Here is a 14,597-nt window from a genome sequence, read left to right on the forward strand (position 1 = left end):
CTAGTGAGGACAATGTATTTAATGTACCCTGATTTGGTATAATTGTCTTACATGTTTTATATGTTCTTTGGCCTATTAGTCTGGTTTTCAATCTGTATATACGATAATTAACTTTATAAGGTCATAAGTAAATGAATCTGATGGTGGGGAAAAAAGTGAAGTGGAGGGAAGGGGAAAACAAAAAGAACTGAAATCTGTTCTGTACCTGTACCAATTCCCCCACAGTGAATATAACCATTATACTGTAAGCATGTACTTTTACTAATAAAAGTAAACAAAAATTTAAATTCAGGTAATTTATAAAATGTGCTTGAGGGCCTGAGCAGAAGAAAGAAATAGCCAATAAAACTCAGTTCAGCTCTTGTTACTTTTGCTCCTTCCCCCTCCATGAACTATTGCCACTCTGCCACTCTATCTTGGAGCCAGCCAATTATAAACTGAAACCTCTACAAACTACAAAAGTTTTGTAGTAATTTGACTACAAAAGTCAAATTAAAGTAGATGTTGTAGATGAGAATTTTACAGAATTAAGAGGAGAAATAGCAGGACCTCCAGACACACCATGTGAAGGAGGAAGATATCAATTAGAGATCAAAATACCAGAAACATATCCATTTAACCCCCCTACAGTCTGGTTTATCACTAAAATATGGCATCCTAATATTAGTTCCATCACAGGGGCTATTTGTTTGGGTATCCTGAAAGATCAACGGGCAGCAGCAATGACTCCTCGCACAGTATTATTGTCATTCCAAGCACTCTTGGCAGCTGCAGAACTGGACAATCCACAGGGTGCAGTAGTAGCAAATCAGTACAAAGAAAATCCTGAAATGTTCAAACAGACAGCTCGACTTTGGGCACACGTGTATGCTGGAGCACCAGTTTCTAGTCCAGAATACACCAAAAAAATAGAAAACCTATGTGCTATGGGATTTGATAGGAATGCAGTAATCCTGGCCTTGTCTTCAAAATCATGGGATGTAGAGACTGCAACAGAGTTGCTTCTGAGTAACCGAGGCCTAGGAAGAGCTGCTGATATCAAGCCTGCCTCTTCTCCAGGAGCAGCAACATCTGTTATTTTTAGGATTCTGCATAGATCTCTTTTAAACTGGCATTCTTGCCTAATGTTGTTATCTAGGCAACTGTAAATAAAGCTAATTAGGGCCAGGGATTTAGCTCAGTGGCACTGCACCTGCCTTACAAGCTCAAGGACTTGAGTTCAATCCCTGGTACCCAAAGAAGCTAATTAAATGTCTGTAAATTAAAAAGGGGGGGGGGACTCAACTCAATTGGTAAAATAAATAAATAAACCCCTTTAGAAATAGATGAGATTAGAAAACCACAAAGACAAAAAAAGTAGGTTTTTCTGTGTATGTCTCAAAGATTAAAGGGTAAAATGTGGAGGAGTGTTTATATTCAGTGATCCAGATGGGGATTAGGACATGGTTTTTCTTCTTCAGCAAAAAATCGGCAGTAAATACCTACTCTGGAGGAGGAGACGGTGATAATCTTGCTTTTTAAAGACAAACAGGGAAGTGAAAACAGAGGTAAGAAATTTGAAAAATAAGTGGAACAAGAGTCTGACATTTTTATTCCCTTCAAAGGCTTTATTTTCTAATGATAAAAGTAAAACATACCCATTGTACAGCATTTAGTGAAGATACAAAAATATAAAAAAGAATATAAAATCACTTAATCCCTGTTATGGCTTGTGTCTAGCTGTCCCCCCAAAGCCTCATGCAGTTGTAGGTGGGGCTTTTTCAGAGGTGGCTGGATCTAGAGTGTGTGATGCTGGGACTGATTCATGGTGCAATGCTAGGATCAAGGGCTTTAAGATTAAGGGTATGAGTGCTACCCACCCTAAGTATATTGGATAAAATATAAGGGATAGAAAGAGCTGTGGCCTTCCCTTGTTGTTTTTCTACCTTGTGCCTGCTATGAATTGTTTCTCCTCTGCAATGCCACCCTGCCTTGGAGCCAACCAATTAGGACTGAAACCTCTACAAACTGTGAGCTAAATAAACCTTTCCTCCTTTAACTTTGGGTGTCAGATATTTTGTCTCAGAGACAAGAAAAGTAACTAAGACAGAATTTGGTACCAGGAGTGGGGATCTTTGCTGTGACTGTACATGACCATGTGGTTCAGGAGACTTTGGAACTAGCTTGTGGGAAGGGAAAGAGTTAGGAAAGGTTTGATGATGCTGGCTGAAAAAGTAGAGCTGAAACCCCTTAGGCTGTTCTTGAGGGGAGATTCTGGTCAGAGCTCAGAAGTCCAGAATGCTGATAGAAATGATGCCAGTTAAGACCAGGCTGGGGAGGTTTCTGCTGGGAAGAAGGACTATATTGGTTAATGAACTCCAGATGATGTGTGTTATGGCTTGGCAGGAAGCTTGTCTCCATTTTGCTCATGTCCAGAGACTTTGCCTAAGAGTGAGATTAAGGGTGGCAGACTAATTAATCATACAGAAGAAATTTCAAGGCAGTTTAACCTTGAGGGAGTGGCATGGCTGCTGTTGGGGGCTTTTAGCCAGATTTATGTTGAGACTCAAGAGCAAAGAGCCCAGTAGAATGGTTCAAAATATTGTGAGTTTGCCCAGAAAGGAATCTCCAGTAAAGTTGTTCCCTGCAAAGATGGAACAGAGGAGAAATCAGTCACTGAAAAGACTAGCAAGAAAAAGCCAGATATTTCAGAAGAAGACAACAGAAAAGATGGCCTGAGGACATTACAAGAACCAACAGGACTCCAGTCTTTACAGTCTCAGAGTTACAAAGGTGAAAGACCTTGCTTTGAGAAGAAAGCCCCAGAGCACCATGTTCCAGAATGGTGGTGGCCTAGTGAAGTTGTTCCTTTGGATTTGGTTCATAGGCACTCAACCCCTACAGCCAAGAGAGAAAGAATCTTGGCTACTGCTCCAGCTTGTGGCAGACCTTGGCATCATCCATATGGTGCTGGTTTTGGGTGCATGCAGAATGCAAGAGTTGTGGGGTCAGGAAGACCTTCACCCAGATTTCAGAAGAAGACCTGAGAGGGCAGTGTGTGAAGCTTTGAGTATGAAGCCAAAGGTGTATTGGAGACCCCAGAAGGTTGAAGAAGTCAGGAACATGGATCTTCCAAGGAAAGTTGCAAGGAGTGAGCAAGGCCAGCTAAAGAAAGAAGCCATGTGAGCTACAACCACCAGAAATGCTGTAGGGGTGGAGCCACCCAAGCCCTTTGAAGTTTACAATCTGCCATAGGTTGCCAAGGATACTAGAAGTAGAATTGTGGGATTTAATGTTTGCCCTGCTGGATTTTGGTCTTGCTTTGTTCTCATTCCTTGCTATCCCCTTGTTTGTAACTTTTGGAATGGAAATGTCTATCTTGTGTCATTGAATATTGGAAGCATTTAACTTTCTTTTAATTTATACAGGGGCTGGCAGGTAAGAATTTGCTTTAAATTTAAGAGGAGTCTTTGTACTTGGACTTTTCGGCACTACTGAAACTGTTAGGGCTTTGGCAACTCTTGGAGATGGACTAACTGCCTTTGCATAAAGGGATGTGCAGGAGTCTTTAGGGGGCCAGGGGTGGAATCCTATGACTTGTGCATAGCTGTCCCCCCAAAGTCTCATGTGGTCAGAAGTGGGGCTTTTTCAGAGGTGGCTGGGTCTAGAGTGTGTGACTCTGGAATTGATTCATGGTGCGATACCAAGATCAAGGGTACTAGGGTTAAGGGTGTGAGTGTTGCCCACCCCCCCCCATCAGCCTGGATAAGATATAAGGGATAGAAAGAGCTGTGGCCATCCCTTGTTGTTTTTCTACCTTATGCCTGCCATGAACTGTTTCTCCTCTGCAATGCCACCCTGCCTTGGAGCCAACCAATTAGAACTGAAACCTCTACAAACTGTGAGCTAAATAAACCTTTCCTCCTTTAACTTTGGGGTCAGGTATTTTGTCTCAACAATGAGAAAAGTAACTAAGACAGTCCTCAAAGAAGGATGCTGCCATGGAACAAACAAAAAATAAGTAATTAAAAAGTAAGGAGACACACAAAAGAAATTTGTGTGCCTGCTTAAATGAGTACCATCAGCATAAGTAGTTGTATTGACCTAATTCAATTTTCTTTTATACAATGGCACTTTAAAATTTGCTAAGCTGTTTTCCACTTCCTATGAGAATGTGTCAAACATAGAGTATCTACACTGTAGAGGGTTATTCTGCATTTTTGGTCCTGGAGTGTTTTGAAACAATTAGTATACTTTGTTTTGAAGACGCATTAGAAATTCATTCAAGGTGTATTTATACTTGGCCCTGATCTCTCTTTGCCGTGATATTGTTTGTTTTCCTTCTTTTATTATGACTTTCAAGCCAATATAGTTATTTCCGTCTCTGACACTTTATAAATTAAATATTGTGAAATTCATAGTAAAAGTGATTATCTTGGGGAGGGAGAGTTTATTCAGTAGTTAAATTATCCACGTGGTATCTGGGCTGACTGTAATTAAATCTCCTTGGCAATTCATCAAGGGCAAGAAAGACTGAGAAAACATATAACAATTGCAAGAGATTTAAAACTACAAAGGAACGTTTGAGACCTAAGTCCCAGAAAAGTCCAAGATAATTGTTCACATTTTGGGGAAGTGCTTTCATGTTTTAGTAATTCTGCATAAGTTTTTTTTGAAAAGCACCCTGGAATACCAGGATATGAACGTACCAGTTTGCAGCTGCAGTTGGTATCCAGGGCAGTTTTCTTCCTTCTTTGCACTGGAGGAACCTCCTTTTCTTCTCCAATATTCTCGTGTTCTCTCATTCTTCTGTTAGTATCTCCTCTCAGTTTTTCTTGTTAGAATTAAAACATTAAATTTTGACCATTTTAACACACTGAAATGTTCATGCAAAAATATTAAGAACACACCCATTCATGCAGGCTAGGTTAATACATAATAACTTAGGACCTTGCACTTTCAGGGCAGGTGCGGTGCCACTGAGCCAAATCCCCAGCCCAGGATCTATTATTTTTAATTTTGCAAGAATTGCCAAATTTCTCTTCATGAAGCAATGAGAGTTCCTCTTCCCCCATGTCTTTACTACACAAGGTATCCTCAAACTTCCTAATGCCACTGTGATAAGATGGTACTTCAGTATCATTTTAATTTGTATTTATATTATGTTTTTGCCCTAGCATTAACTTGGTTTTTATGTTTTGACAATTTTAATGAGATTATTTTTTGAGGTTCATCTATGGTGGAATATGAACTCCAGTTTATGAATTTTATCTGATTTATGGTATCCTACTGAATGACCATACCACACTTTAGTTATTCTAACCCTGTATTCTGAGCTTTTGCTGGCATAACCAATGCTAAAATGCACATGTCTGCTTCAGCATATGATTTTTGTAAGGTGTTTAACTAGAGAGAGAATTGCTAAGTCCTGGAAAACTCCCCCTTCACCTTTCCTGGGTGTGTTAGTTTGCCACTACTGCCATAATGAAGCTCTGCAAACTTCGGCATAGAAATGGGTTATCTCACAGTCTTGAGGCTGGAAGTCTGAGATCAAGGTACCAGCAGGGTGGGCTCCTTCTGAGGGCTGTGAGGGAGACTGTTCCACGTCCCTCTCCAAGCTTCAAGTCACGCTCACATACCTTGTCTGTGGATGGAGTTCTCCCTGTGCCTTCCTGTTGTCTCCCTTGTCTCTGTGTACTATCTGTGTGCACCTTTCCTTTTCTACAGCATCCCAGGTACACTGGACTAGGACACACCTGAATGATCTTATTTCAGCTTGATCATTTGCAAAGATCTTATCTCCAAATAAGATCACATTCTGAGGTATTGGGAATTTATAGCTTGATTCTGATACTTTTGGCTGCAAGCAACAGAATACTCAAGCGAAGGAAGCTTTAAACAAGAGGTTTGACACACATAAGAAACCCAGAAATGGGCTGGCCCTAGGGTTGGCTCAGCAGCTCAGGGAAACCCAAGCTCTTCCCCCTACTCTTCTACCTCCTTAGGGCGGCTTTTGTACCCTGGAGTATTGCAACAAATTTTTATTTTTTACTTTTTTTTGTATATCCTTTTATTGGTACATTTTAGGTATACAATATAATGGCATTCATCATTGGAGATATGCACCTTTACATAATCTCTCTTGGTTCTTTTTTTTCCCCATTCCCCTGCCCTCCCTTCAACCCCTCCATCCCTCCCTATTTACAAAGACTTTGTTTCCATTTTTTCATTTTCTCATATTAATCCCATTCCCTTCTTTCCTTCCCCTCCCCGTCCCACCTCCCCTTCCCCTTTGCCCCTTTCCTTCCTATTTCACATTATCTATTATACATTTAGTCCTTATTTACACTTTCAGTTTCTCACACTAGAGAAGCTATTCAGTATTTACACATGTGTGTCCTGTTTATTTCACTTAAGAGTATCAACTCAATGTGCATCCATTTAGCAATAAATGTCTCTAATTTCTCGTTTTTGATGGCTGAGTAGTACCCATTTTATAGAAAAACCACACTTTCTTTCTCTACTCTACAGTTGATGGGCATTTGGGCTGCTTCCAAGGTTTAGCTATTACAAACTGTGCTGCTATGAACATGGGTGCGCATATATCACTGAGGTATGATTTTTTTAATTCTTTGGGGACGGTACCCAGCAGTGGAATAGCTGGGTCAAATGGGACTTCCAGTCCTAGTCCTTTGAGGTATCTCCATACTGATTTCCACAGTGCTTGCACCAGTCTACACTCCCACCAGCAGTGGAGCAGGGTTCCTCTTTCCCCACAGCCCCGCCAGCATTTGTTATTGGTTGATTTCACAACAAATTTTTTGAAAGGTCTATTTTGGAGGGTGTATAATGGCATTTATCTTTTAGAACTATTTCTATTGATGAATTATTAATTTTAATTTTATGAGTTTTATTACATTAAACAATGTGTATTTTACAGGAAAATAAAATATCAATAAAATAAAATATTAAAAATTTAATATATAATGAGTGTTTAGAACAAACATCAACATGTTCAATATCAACTGTTTACCTGCCTACAAGACCTACAAAGTACAGCAGAAATGAATCCCTGTGTGAACTACAATGAAAATTCAAACTGAACTCTACCACAGAAATAATCTTTGCTACAATGCTCACACCTGAGGCAGTGTTCACACATGAGAACAGCACGTTCCATACACAAGTAGGGCTTACACTGATCGCGCAATGTATTTTGTCTTCCTGTCTTCTGTGGTAGGACGCACTTGACACCTTGGTGGTCTTCCTATCTTCTTAGGAGGCTCTTGTAATGTTTCACTTTCCTGTTCACCAATCTGCTGCAGAATTCTTTTGCAGAGTTCTTTGGGCCGAAACAGCTTGCTCTTCCTCTGTTGTAATTGATCATTTATCAGTTCCAGTCCAAATCCTCTACGAAAACTTCTCCATGACATTTTTTTCTTTTACAACTTGTTATCTTTGTTATCTATTATTATTTGGATTTTGAACAAAATTAATGGAGTAGGAGCCAGTGGAGGAATCTTGTTTGATCTGGAAAATTTCTGTGGAGAGCCCAAAAGGTCGGAGAAACAAGTTGCCAAGATCTTTTGGTTTACTTAACATCCCTTCTTTTAGCCTTTCGTTATGTTCTTCAATTTGCTTAGGTAATCTCATACAAGCTTCTCTTGCTTGACGGACTGACAGACCCTTTTCTAATACAGTTTTGCAGTCTTCCAGGGCTTCATCTAGTTTGTCCGTTTTCGTGTACAGCTCTGCTTTGCTCAATTTTGCCCCGATGTAGCTGGGGTTTAACTGAATTGCTTTGCTGCAGTCTCCGATGGCCATCTCCTTCTTGTCCTGTTTCATCCTTGCAGCAGCTTTGTTGGAAAAGAGAATAGGTCTGTCTTTCTGGAAGCATGATGGGCACCTCTGAAGGGCTCGACTGTAGGAACGTCCAGCTCCTACATGATCTCCTTTCTTAACTGTTCGTTTCCTTCTTCCTGTAGTCTAGTGCCCTCTTCTTTGCTGTTTCTCTTCTTCTGGCATATTTTTTCCCAGTTCTATTAAGTATTCTTCATGTAGTTCAGAGAAATTCACATCATCATCAGCTTTGTTCTGAACCGTATCCACTCCTGGCTCCTCCTCAAATGAGGCACTGTGGTCATGAAAACATTCTTCTTCTCCCTGGTCCTCGTCATCCTTGAGCAGCTTGCTCTGGGAATGCTGATCTTTGGGATCAGTTACTGCAGGCCTGCCACACTCTGCTTCCTGGGAATCTGTAACCTTCAAACCACTGAACGGATCCTCCAGAACCTTACAGTTCTCTGACTTCTCCTCCATGCTGAATTCAGTTTGGAAGGTGACGCTGAAGCTAGGCGCACAGCGTCTCCAGCTTCCACCTTCCAAGACTTTTCCGTGATATTCTGTGCTTGTTATTTTCTTTGTGAACTATGAAATTATTTATGCCTGACATGTTTAGCAAAGCACAACCATTGCCTAACACTTTTTGTTCTGAGTGACATCATCATAGTTGCTGCATTACTCATCAACAGCATCTACCCCGCTTTTCATTTGGTTGTAAAATGTGGCCGTTTCTGGCTTCATTTGTGTTGGGGATTTGGTACCAATCTTTGTTTGTATGTTTGTTTTGAGATAGGGTCTAAGTAGTCCAGGCTAGCCTCAAACCCACTATATAGCACAGGCTGACCTTGAACTCACAGGATTCTCCTGTCTCAGCCTCCCAAGTGCTGGGATTACAGGTGTGCGCTACTACAACTGGCTTTATTATCAACCTTAACATCATGGTATAATATTGACAGAATCAACACTACTTTTGTTTTTCTTGCCATATAGGAGGCCAATGTTATGTCTTTCTGAAATCCAAAGATTATACTATACATTTCTCTATTGTGAACTCGTAATATTTTTTCAGGAATCTTGGCTTTGTTCTTGTGAATAGTTACTGTGCTGGTCAACTGGTGTTCTTTTAGCAAATGTAACATCAATGGGTAACTAGTGAACCAATTGTGAATGTGACATTTTGGTTACTTTTTGAAATAGGTCCAACAAGTCTGTTCACCACATCCTATGGTTTATTACTGCATGAATAAAGACCTGGTGGCTGAGTTTCAGGACAAATTTCTAAATTCAAGGTGTAAAATGTGTTCACATCTACCAGGGCATATATTTTTATACCATATTTGGAAGGTTTATTTGGCACATATTGGCTAAAACTTCAACAATCACAAAATGATGCAGGTTGTTCATCAGTTGTCCTGTATTTGGATGGTGTATAAATTGCTTGTTTGAAACAAAGCTTTCAAAAAATGAGTGAATAGCAGCAAAACTGTTGGATTTTTTTCTTTCTTGGTAGATCTTTTTGTCATCAAAATGTAGGCAACTTTGAAGGAAACCAAATCTCTTGAGTGTCATTATTCTAAAAATCTCAAGGCCAAATCTGTGACTTCCTCATAAATCCTTTAGATTCTGATGTTTAGAATGATAAAGTCTTGCTAGGAAGGCTTTTAGTTCAGATAGTGAGATGTCATGATAAATATATTTTTGAGTATTGCTATCGATGCACATAGAATGTTTTCCTTGTACTTCATTATTAGTGTATTTCAAAACATCTTGTAGCATATCATTTGTTACAAACAATCTCCAACACTGAATCACAGTGTTGACATTCCATCCAATAGATTTCACCCCTGGCAAGAACCTAATAATGTTTTCTGACCAGGTTCTAACATTGAATGGTTCAGGTATATGTGACCACTTGGTAGCATTTTGACTAATCAGATATTTATTTACATTACTGTTTTCTTCCTCATCTGAATCAAGGTCTTCATTTTGTACTTCTCTGTCTTTCATATCTTGCTAACTTCTTTGGCTTACATGATCCATGTCATCATCAGTAGCCAAGTCACCTGATGACTCACTTTCAACCTCCTCCTAAAGTTGTAAAAGCAGATTTTAATTTGACATTGTACTAGATTAGGCTAATTCTACAAGAAAAAAATAAAAGAAAACATTTAATAAAAAAATTATAAGCAAACAAAATACAACACAGCATATAACATGGGAAAACTCCCCTGTTTACACTTTGACACACATGAACACACCTTGTCATTTGTCATAGCAAATGGGTAAACACAAAGATTGCTTCCTGTATTCACCCAGCACAGCCACTGAGACGCACAGTCAGCTACCACTATGCTAAGAGCATATTTTCATTAGAAAAGTACGGTGTGGGCGTTTGCGACCCTGAGTGAGGAACCGAACACACATACCACAAGGTCGCTACTGTAGTTTCAGCCATGTCCCCTTACAACCTGCGATACTCAGGAAGAGAGAGAGTGGATGGGCGAGAGTGTCCCCACTTGGAGTCTCTTCACATGGGGAATAAGGCCTCTCCTGGAATACCTCCCTCAGCTGTTTTTGGCCACAATTGAGGTAGCATTGAGAAGTGAATATTTGAAAAAAAATTTTTTTTTCCAGTACTGGGGATCAAACTCAGGACCTTGCGCTTGCAAGGCAGTCGAGGAGCCACTGAGCTACATCCCCGGTCCTGAACATTTGAATCATGATAAGGGACAGGCTTTGTCAGTAGGGAAGAAGTTTGAAGGAAATCTCTCCGGGTTGGAAACCAAGTGTGTCTATCACATTGTATATGGGCAAAATGGTCTCCAAATTTGATGAATCAATCTCTTTTACATGAGCAGTGTAGAAGTCCTTGTTGTTATGTATCTTGACTATTGTTTGGAATTGTCAGACTTAAATATTTCCGTTCTTTGTGCTTTTAATTTTCATATTTTCTTATTCATTAATGTAGTTGTTCATCATTTTAATTGCTAATTTCTTGTGTGAAATGCTTATTTTAAGTCCTTGTCTATTTTTATATTGAATGTCTCTTTCTTTACACCTTCAGAATTCTCATGTCTTGTCAGTTATGTAGATTGCAAATATATTCTCCCCATCAGTAGCTTGAATCTTGACTTTGTGGTGGCCCTTGTCTTAAGATGGAAATTAAATACCACCAAATGTATATATGTGGAGATATATGTGTAGGAGATCACACACATGCATATATAATTTTACTTCAATTACATTTTCTATTTATTGCTGCTATACAGCAATGCTATAAGTTTTGAATGTTGTTGATTTTGTAATCAAAAGTTTTAGAAACGACTTTAATGTACTTGAGAGGTGAAAAGAAGGATAGCTCTGCCACATAGTGGGTTAAGGGAGGGGAATGCAATTTAAAGTCAGAAGTAACCAGGACCTCCTGTCACCAAGGCATCTTAAGTTCTTTTACACACAGCTGCAAAGTGATCCAATCTTCCATTAGAATAGCTCCCTCAGTTTCCTTAGCAGCCACCCTAAAGATGAGCAACTTTATTGTGAGCTCTTGATATCCACAATTCCTTGCTGACCAAAATGCTCTGGAAGTTAGGAGCTGTGTGTCATGTTAGCCTTCGGAGCTTTCAGGTACATAATACTTTGCCTGGCACGTGATACATACTTTGTTGTTGTTAAACAAAATAATGAAAACATAGGACAGATAGTTATATTTTCTTAGTATAAAATACTCTATAAGTTCACACTTTGAAATGTTGAGGATGAGAAATAGGTTGCAGAGGACCTAAGACTTTGAAGTAAGGGGTTATAAATGTCTAAAACCGAATGACTCAAACTTTACCATAAATTTCTGTCACTAATTTGCTTTCCAGTGTCAGGAAAATTTTCATTGCAATAGATAATTAATAAGGAATTGGCTTGCTTAATAGTGTCGGAGGAGCCATGCTAAGTCCTGAAATGGGGATGAAAGGTGAAGATAAGACAGATAAACTGAGGCCTGTTGCTTTCTTTTGTAATTAGTCCATATTTGCAGTGCCTAATGATGGCACTCATCATGGGGAGTTGCTACACGGACATAACACATCTTAATTCTTTTTTTGATGCCCTTCCCTCTCTTCACTCCCTGCGTCTTCCAACTCTTGGTGCACTTGCAAAGGTGGTATTTCCACCTCTGGTTCCCCACCCGTTTGAAAAAGTTCTCCCTACCTCCTGTTTTGATCTCTCGCTGTCTCTCTTTCTCTCGCTCCCCTTCTCCCCCAGCCCTGCCCCTTTGGAGGTTCACGGTGACCTCAGGCTCCATCACTTTTCACCATCTCTGTGGCCACCACCCCGGTTCAAGCTGCCGTCCGCCTTCTGCAGTTTATTGGTCTGCTCTCCTCTCCTCTGCCTTTACTTCAGACCACACTCAAAGCAGGGTGAGCAATCCTTTGGAATTTAAGCAATATCTCACACTTCCCTTGCTCAAAATCTGAGGTGGCTCCTCACTCCCCCCAGGCAGCAGTCCAGTGGCAGGGCTGTAGGAAGCCTGGCCTGGGGAGAGAGTAACATCCGGGCTTCATTTGCACCTCCTCCTCCTCGTCTGTTCCAGCCACGCAAGTTTCCTTGCTGTTTCCTGACCAGACTAGGCCTCGTGCTGCCTGTTCTTCTGCTCAGATGCTGTTCCCTTGGGTATTTGCATGGCTAAGCCCAGCACTTCCTTTAATTCCTGCTCAATGTCACCTATTGTCCCCACCTTATTTAATGTGGAACATTGCCACCTTCCCCCCATTACTCCTGACATCCGTGTGTGTGTGTGTGTGTGTGTGTGTGTGTGTTCGCTTACTTTAATAACACAATACATATACCATTTTATCACCATGGAATATAAGTTCAGATTAGACAAGAGAAGTTTACAAGTGTTTATGAGCATTCTGTAGTATATCAAAGCTTGTGTATAATGTCTGACCAAACCAGCTTGCATGCAAACCATTAACCACTTCCATTGTAGGTAATTTGTTTCACTTTTACAGAGGAAATAAACATATTGCACATATTTAAAGTGTTCTTCATATATCTTTGTACTAATACTAAAACTATTTCCAGCTCATGATGACACGATTACAAATTATTCTAATACAACAGCAGCAAAAATAAAACTCTATTTATAAAATATCTAAAGTATAATCCACAATGAAGTTATTTGCCTGTTTCCAAGTGTGATTCTGAAATAAAAGCAGCTTCTGTGCGGCTCTGTTGTACGCTTTCCAGGTTTGAACACACAATCACACACACACACACACACACACACAAACACACTTTCAATTGTGGGAAGATTTGCAAGTTATTTCTCATGAATTTTTTAAAAAAAGTTTTTCAAGAGCAAACCAGTCTTAAAAACTGTTCTCACCTCAGTGCATTGAGGCAGACAGATAAAAGTTAAATGAACTGGGGTGAATAGGATTCCTACATAGTACCCAAAGCATGTGATATTCTGCAGCAAGTTGGGAATACATCAGGAATGGCCTACTGCCTTCCGGAGAGCTAATTTTGTTTTAAGGGTTTAAGAAGGTGGACATTTTAACAGTATCAAGTGCAACTGGGTGACATATTTCTTTTGATGTAATTTGACTCCTTGAATGAGCTAGTGAGAGATCTAGTCTGTATTAACTTGGTCACTAGGTAAATCAAGATGGCAAGAAAAGAAACCATTATTCAAAAGACTTTTATAATCTGAACCCACTGAAATGATTTACGCTGGACACAAACTTGTAACTTCAATGTGATATGTCCAACTAAAGCAAGCACTTTCAACAAGACCAAGATAGCTTCTCTGTTAAGGTTAACATTTTGCCCACAATTCCCTACGAATGGAATAGCTATTCTAAGGGTCATCGGTCCCACAGCAAGGCCGTGGGCTGCTGTGAGCATGGGGGTGGGTGAATGCACACTTTAGTACTTGCCTAGCTCTCCAGCTTGCATAATCCATATGCAGCGTTTGCTGCAAAACCTGCCTTTCCAACAGGAACAAATGGGCCCCCCTTAGCTTTTCATAAAGGTTTGGCTCCCTTTGTCCCTTCCTCACCTGAAGAAAGAATCGTGTCTTGGATGACATACTCATTGCTTGAAGAATTTTCCAAAGTGGCAAAAACCGTCGTGATCCAACCCACTTTTCTCCTGGCATCACTATCCTACTCAAATTTCTTTCCTTTTCACATGGAGCTTAGACATTTCTGACAATACTCTATAATTTACATATTCATTACATTTATCTTTATTATTATTTTTTTGTGTGTGGTACCAGGGATCGAACTCAGGTCCTTGCGCTTGTGCAGCAGGCGATGAAACTACTGAGCTCAATCCCCGGCTCCTATATTTATCTTTTATTGTTAGTTTTACCCTAGTGGAATGTAAACCCACAGAACAGGAGCCTTTGTTCTGTCTTCTGGTATATCCTTTGTGCCAATAAAGCACCAAGCATGTGTATATGTTTATTATTTTCAAGATTAGTGAATTAATTGTCTCTATGCGTTTCTTCAGCCTGAAAAGTTTTTCTGATTTTAAGGCCCTATTTAGAGAATCCAAAATTGCTTTAGTTTATTGCACTACTCACTTCTCCCACAAGGTGGCAGGTTTTACCTTGAGTACAGCTCCAGCAGCCTCATTTGAGAATTCAGCAGCTAAATTAACTTGTTTGTTTGAGCACAGACAGCTGGCTGCCTTGCAGGACTTTCAGCTGGGAAAGGCATGCATGGAGTCTGTATCATCATCCCTGAGGTCTGAGTGCTTCTAGGTAAATAGACTTA

General features: G+C 40.0%; 1 protein-coding gene and 2 pseudogenes across 1 annotated transcript in view; 2 read left to right on the forward strand and 1 right to left on the reverse strand.

Annotated features, from left to right (window-relative positions):
* The window catches only part of Cd38 (CD38 molecule), a 58,619-nt gene that overhangs the window by 21,827 nt on the left and 22,195 nt on the right, over positions 1-14,597 (forward strand). The window lies entirely within an intron of this gene.
* LOC106009576 (ubiquitin-conjugating enzyme E2 K pseudogene) lies at positions 586-1,267 on the forward strand (annotated as a pseudogene).
* On the reverse strand, positions 7,368-8,405 carry LOC101719938 (tetratricopeptide repeat protein 1 pseudogene; annotated as a pseudogene).

The sequence above is a fragment of the Heterocephalus glaber genome, unplaced genomic scaffold, assembly GCF_053883595.1.
Source record: "Heterocephalus glaber isolate CG9 unplaced genomic scaffold, H.glaber_assembly_v1.0 deba00001509, whole genome shotgun sequence".
NCBI lineage: Eukaryota > Metazoa > Chordata > Mammalia > Rodentia > Bathyergidae > Heterocephalus > Heterocephalus glaber.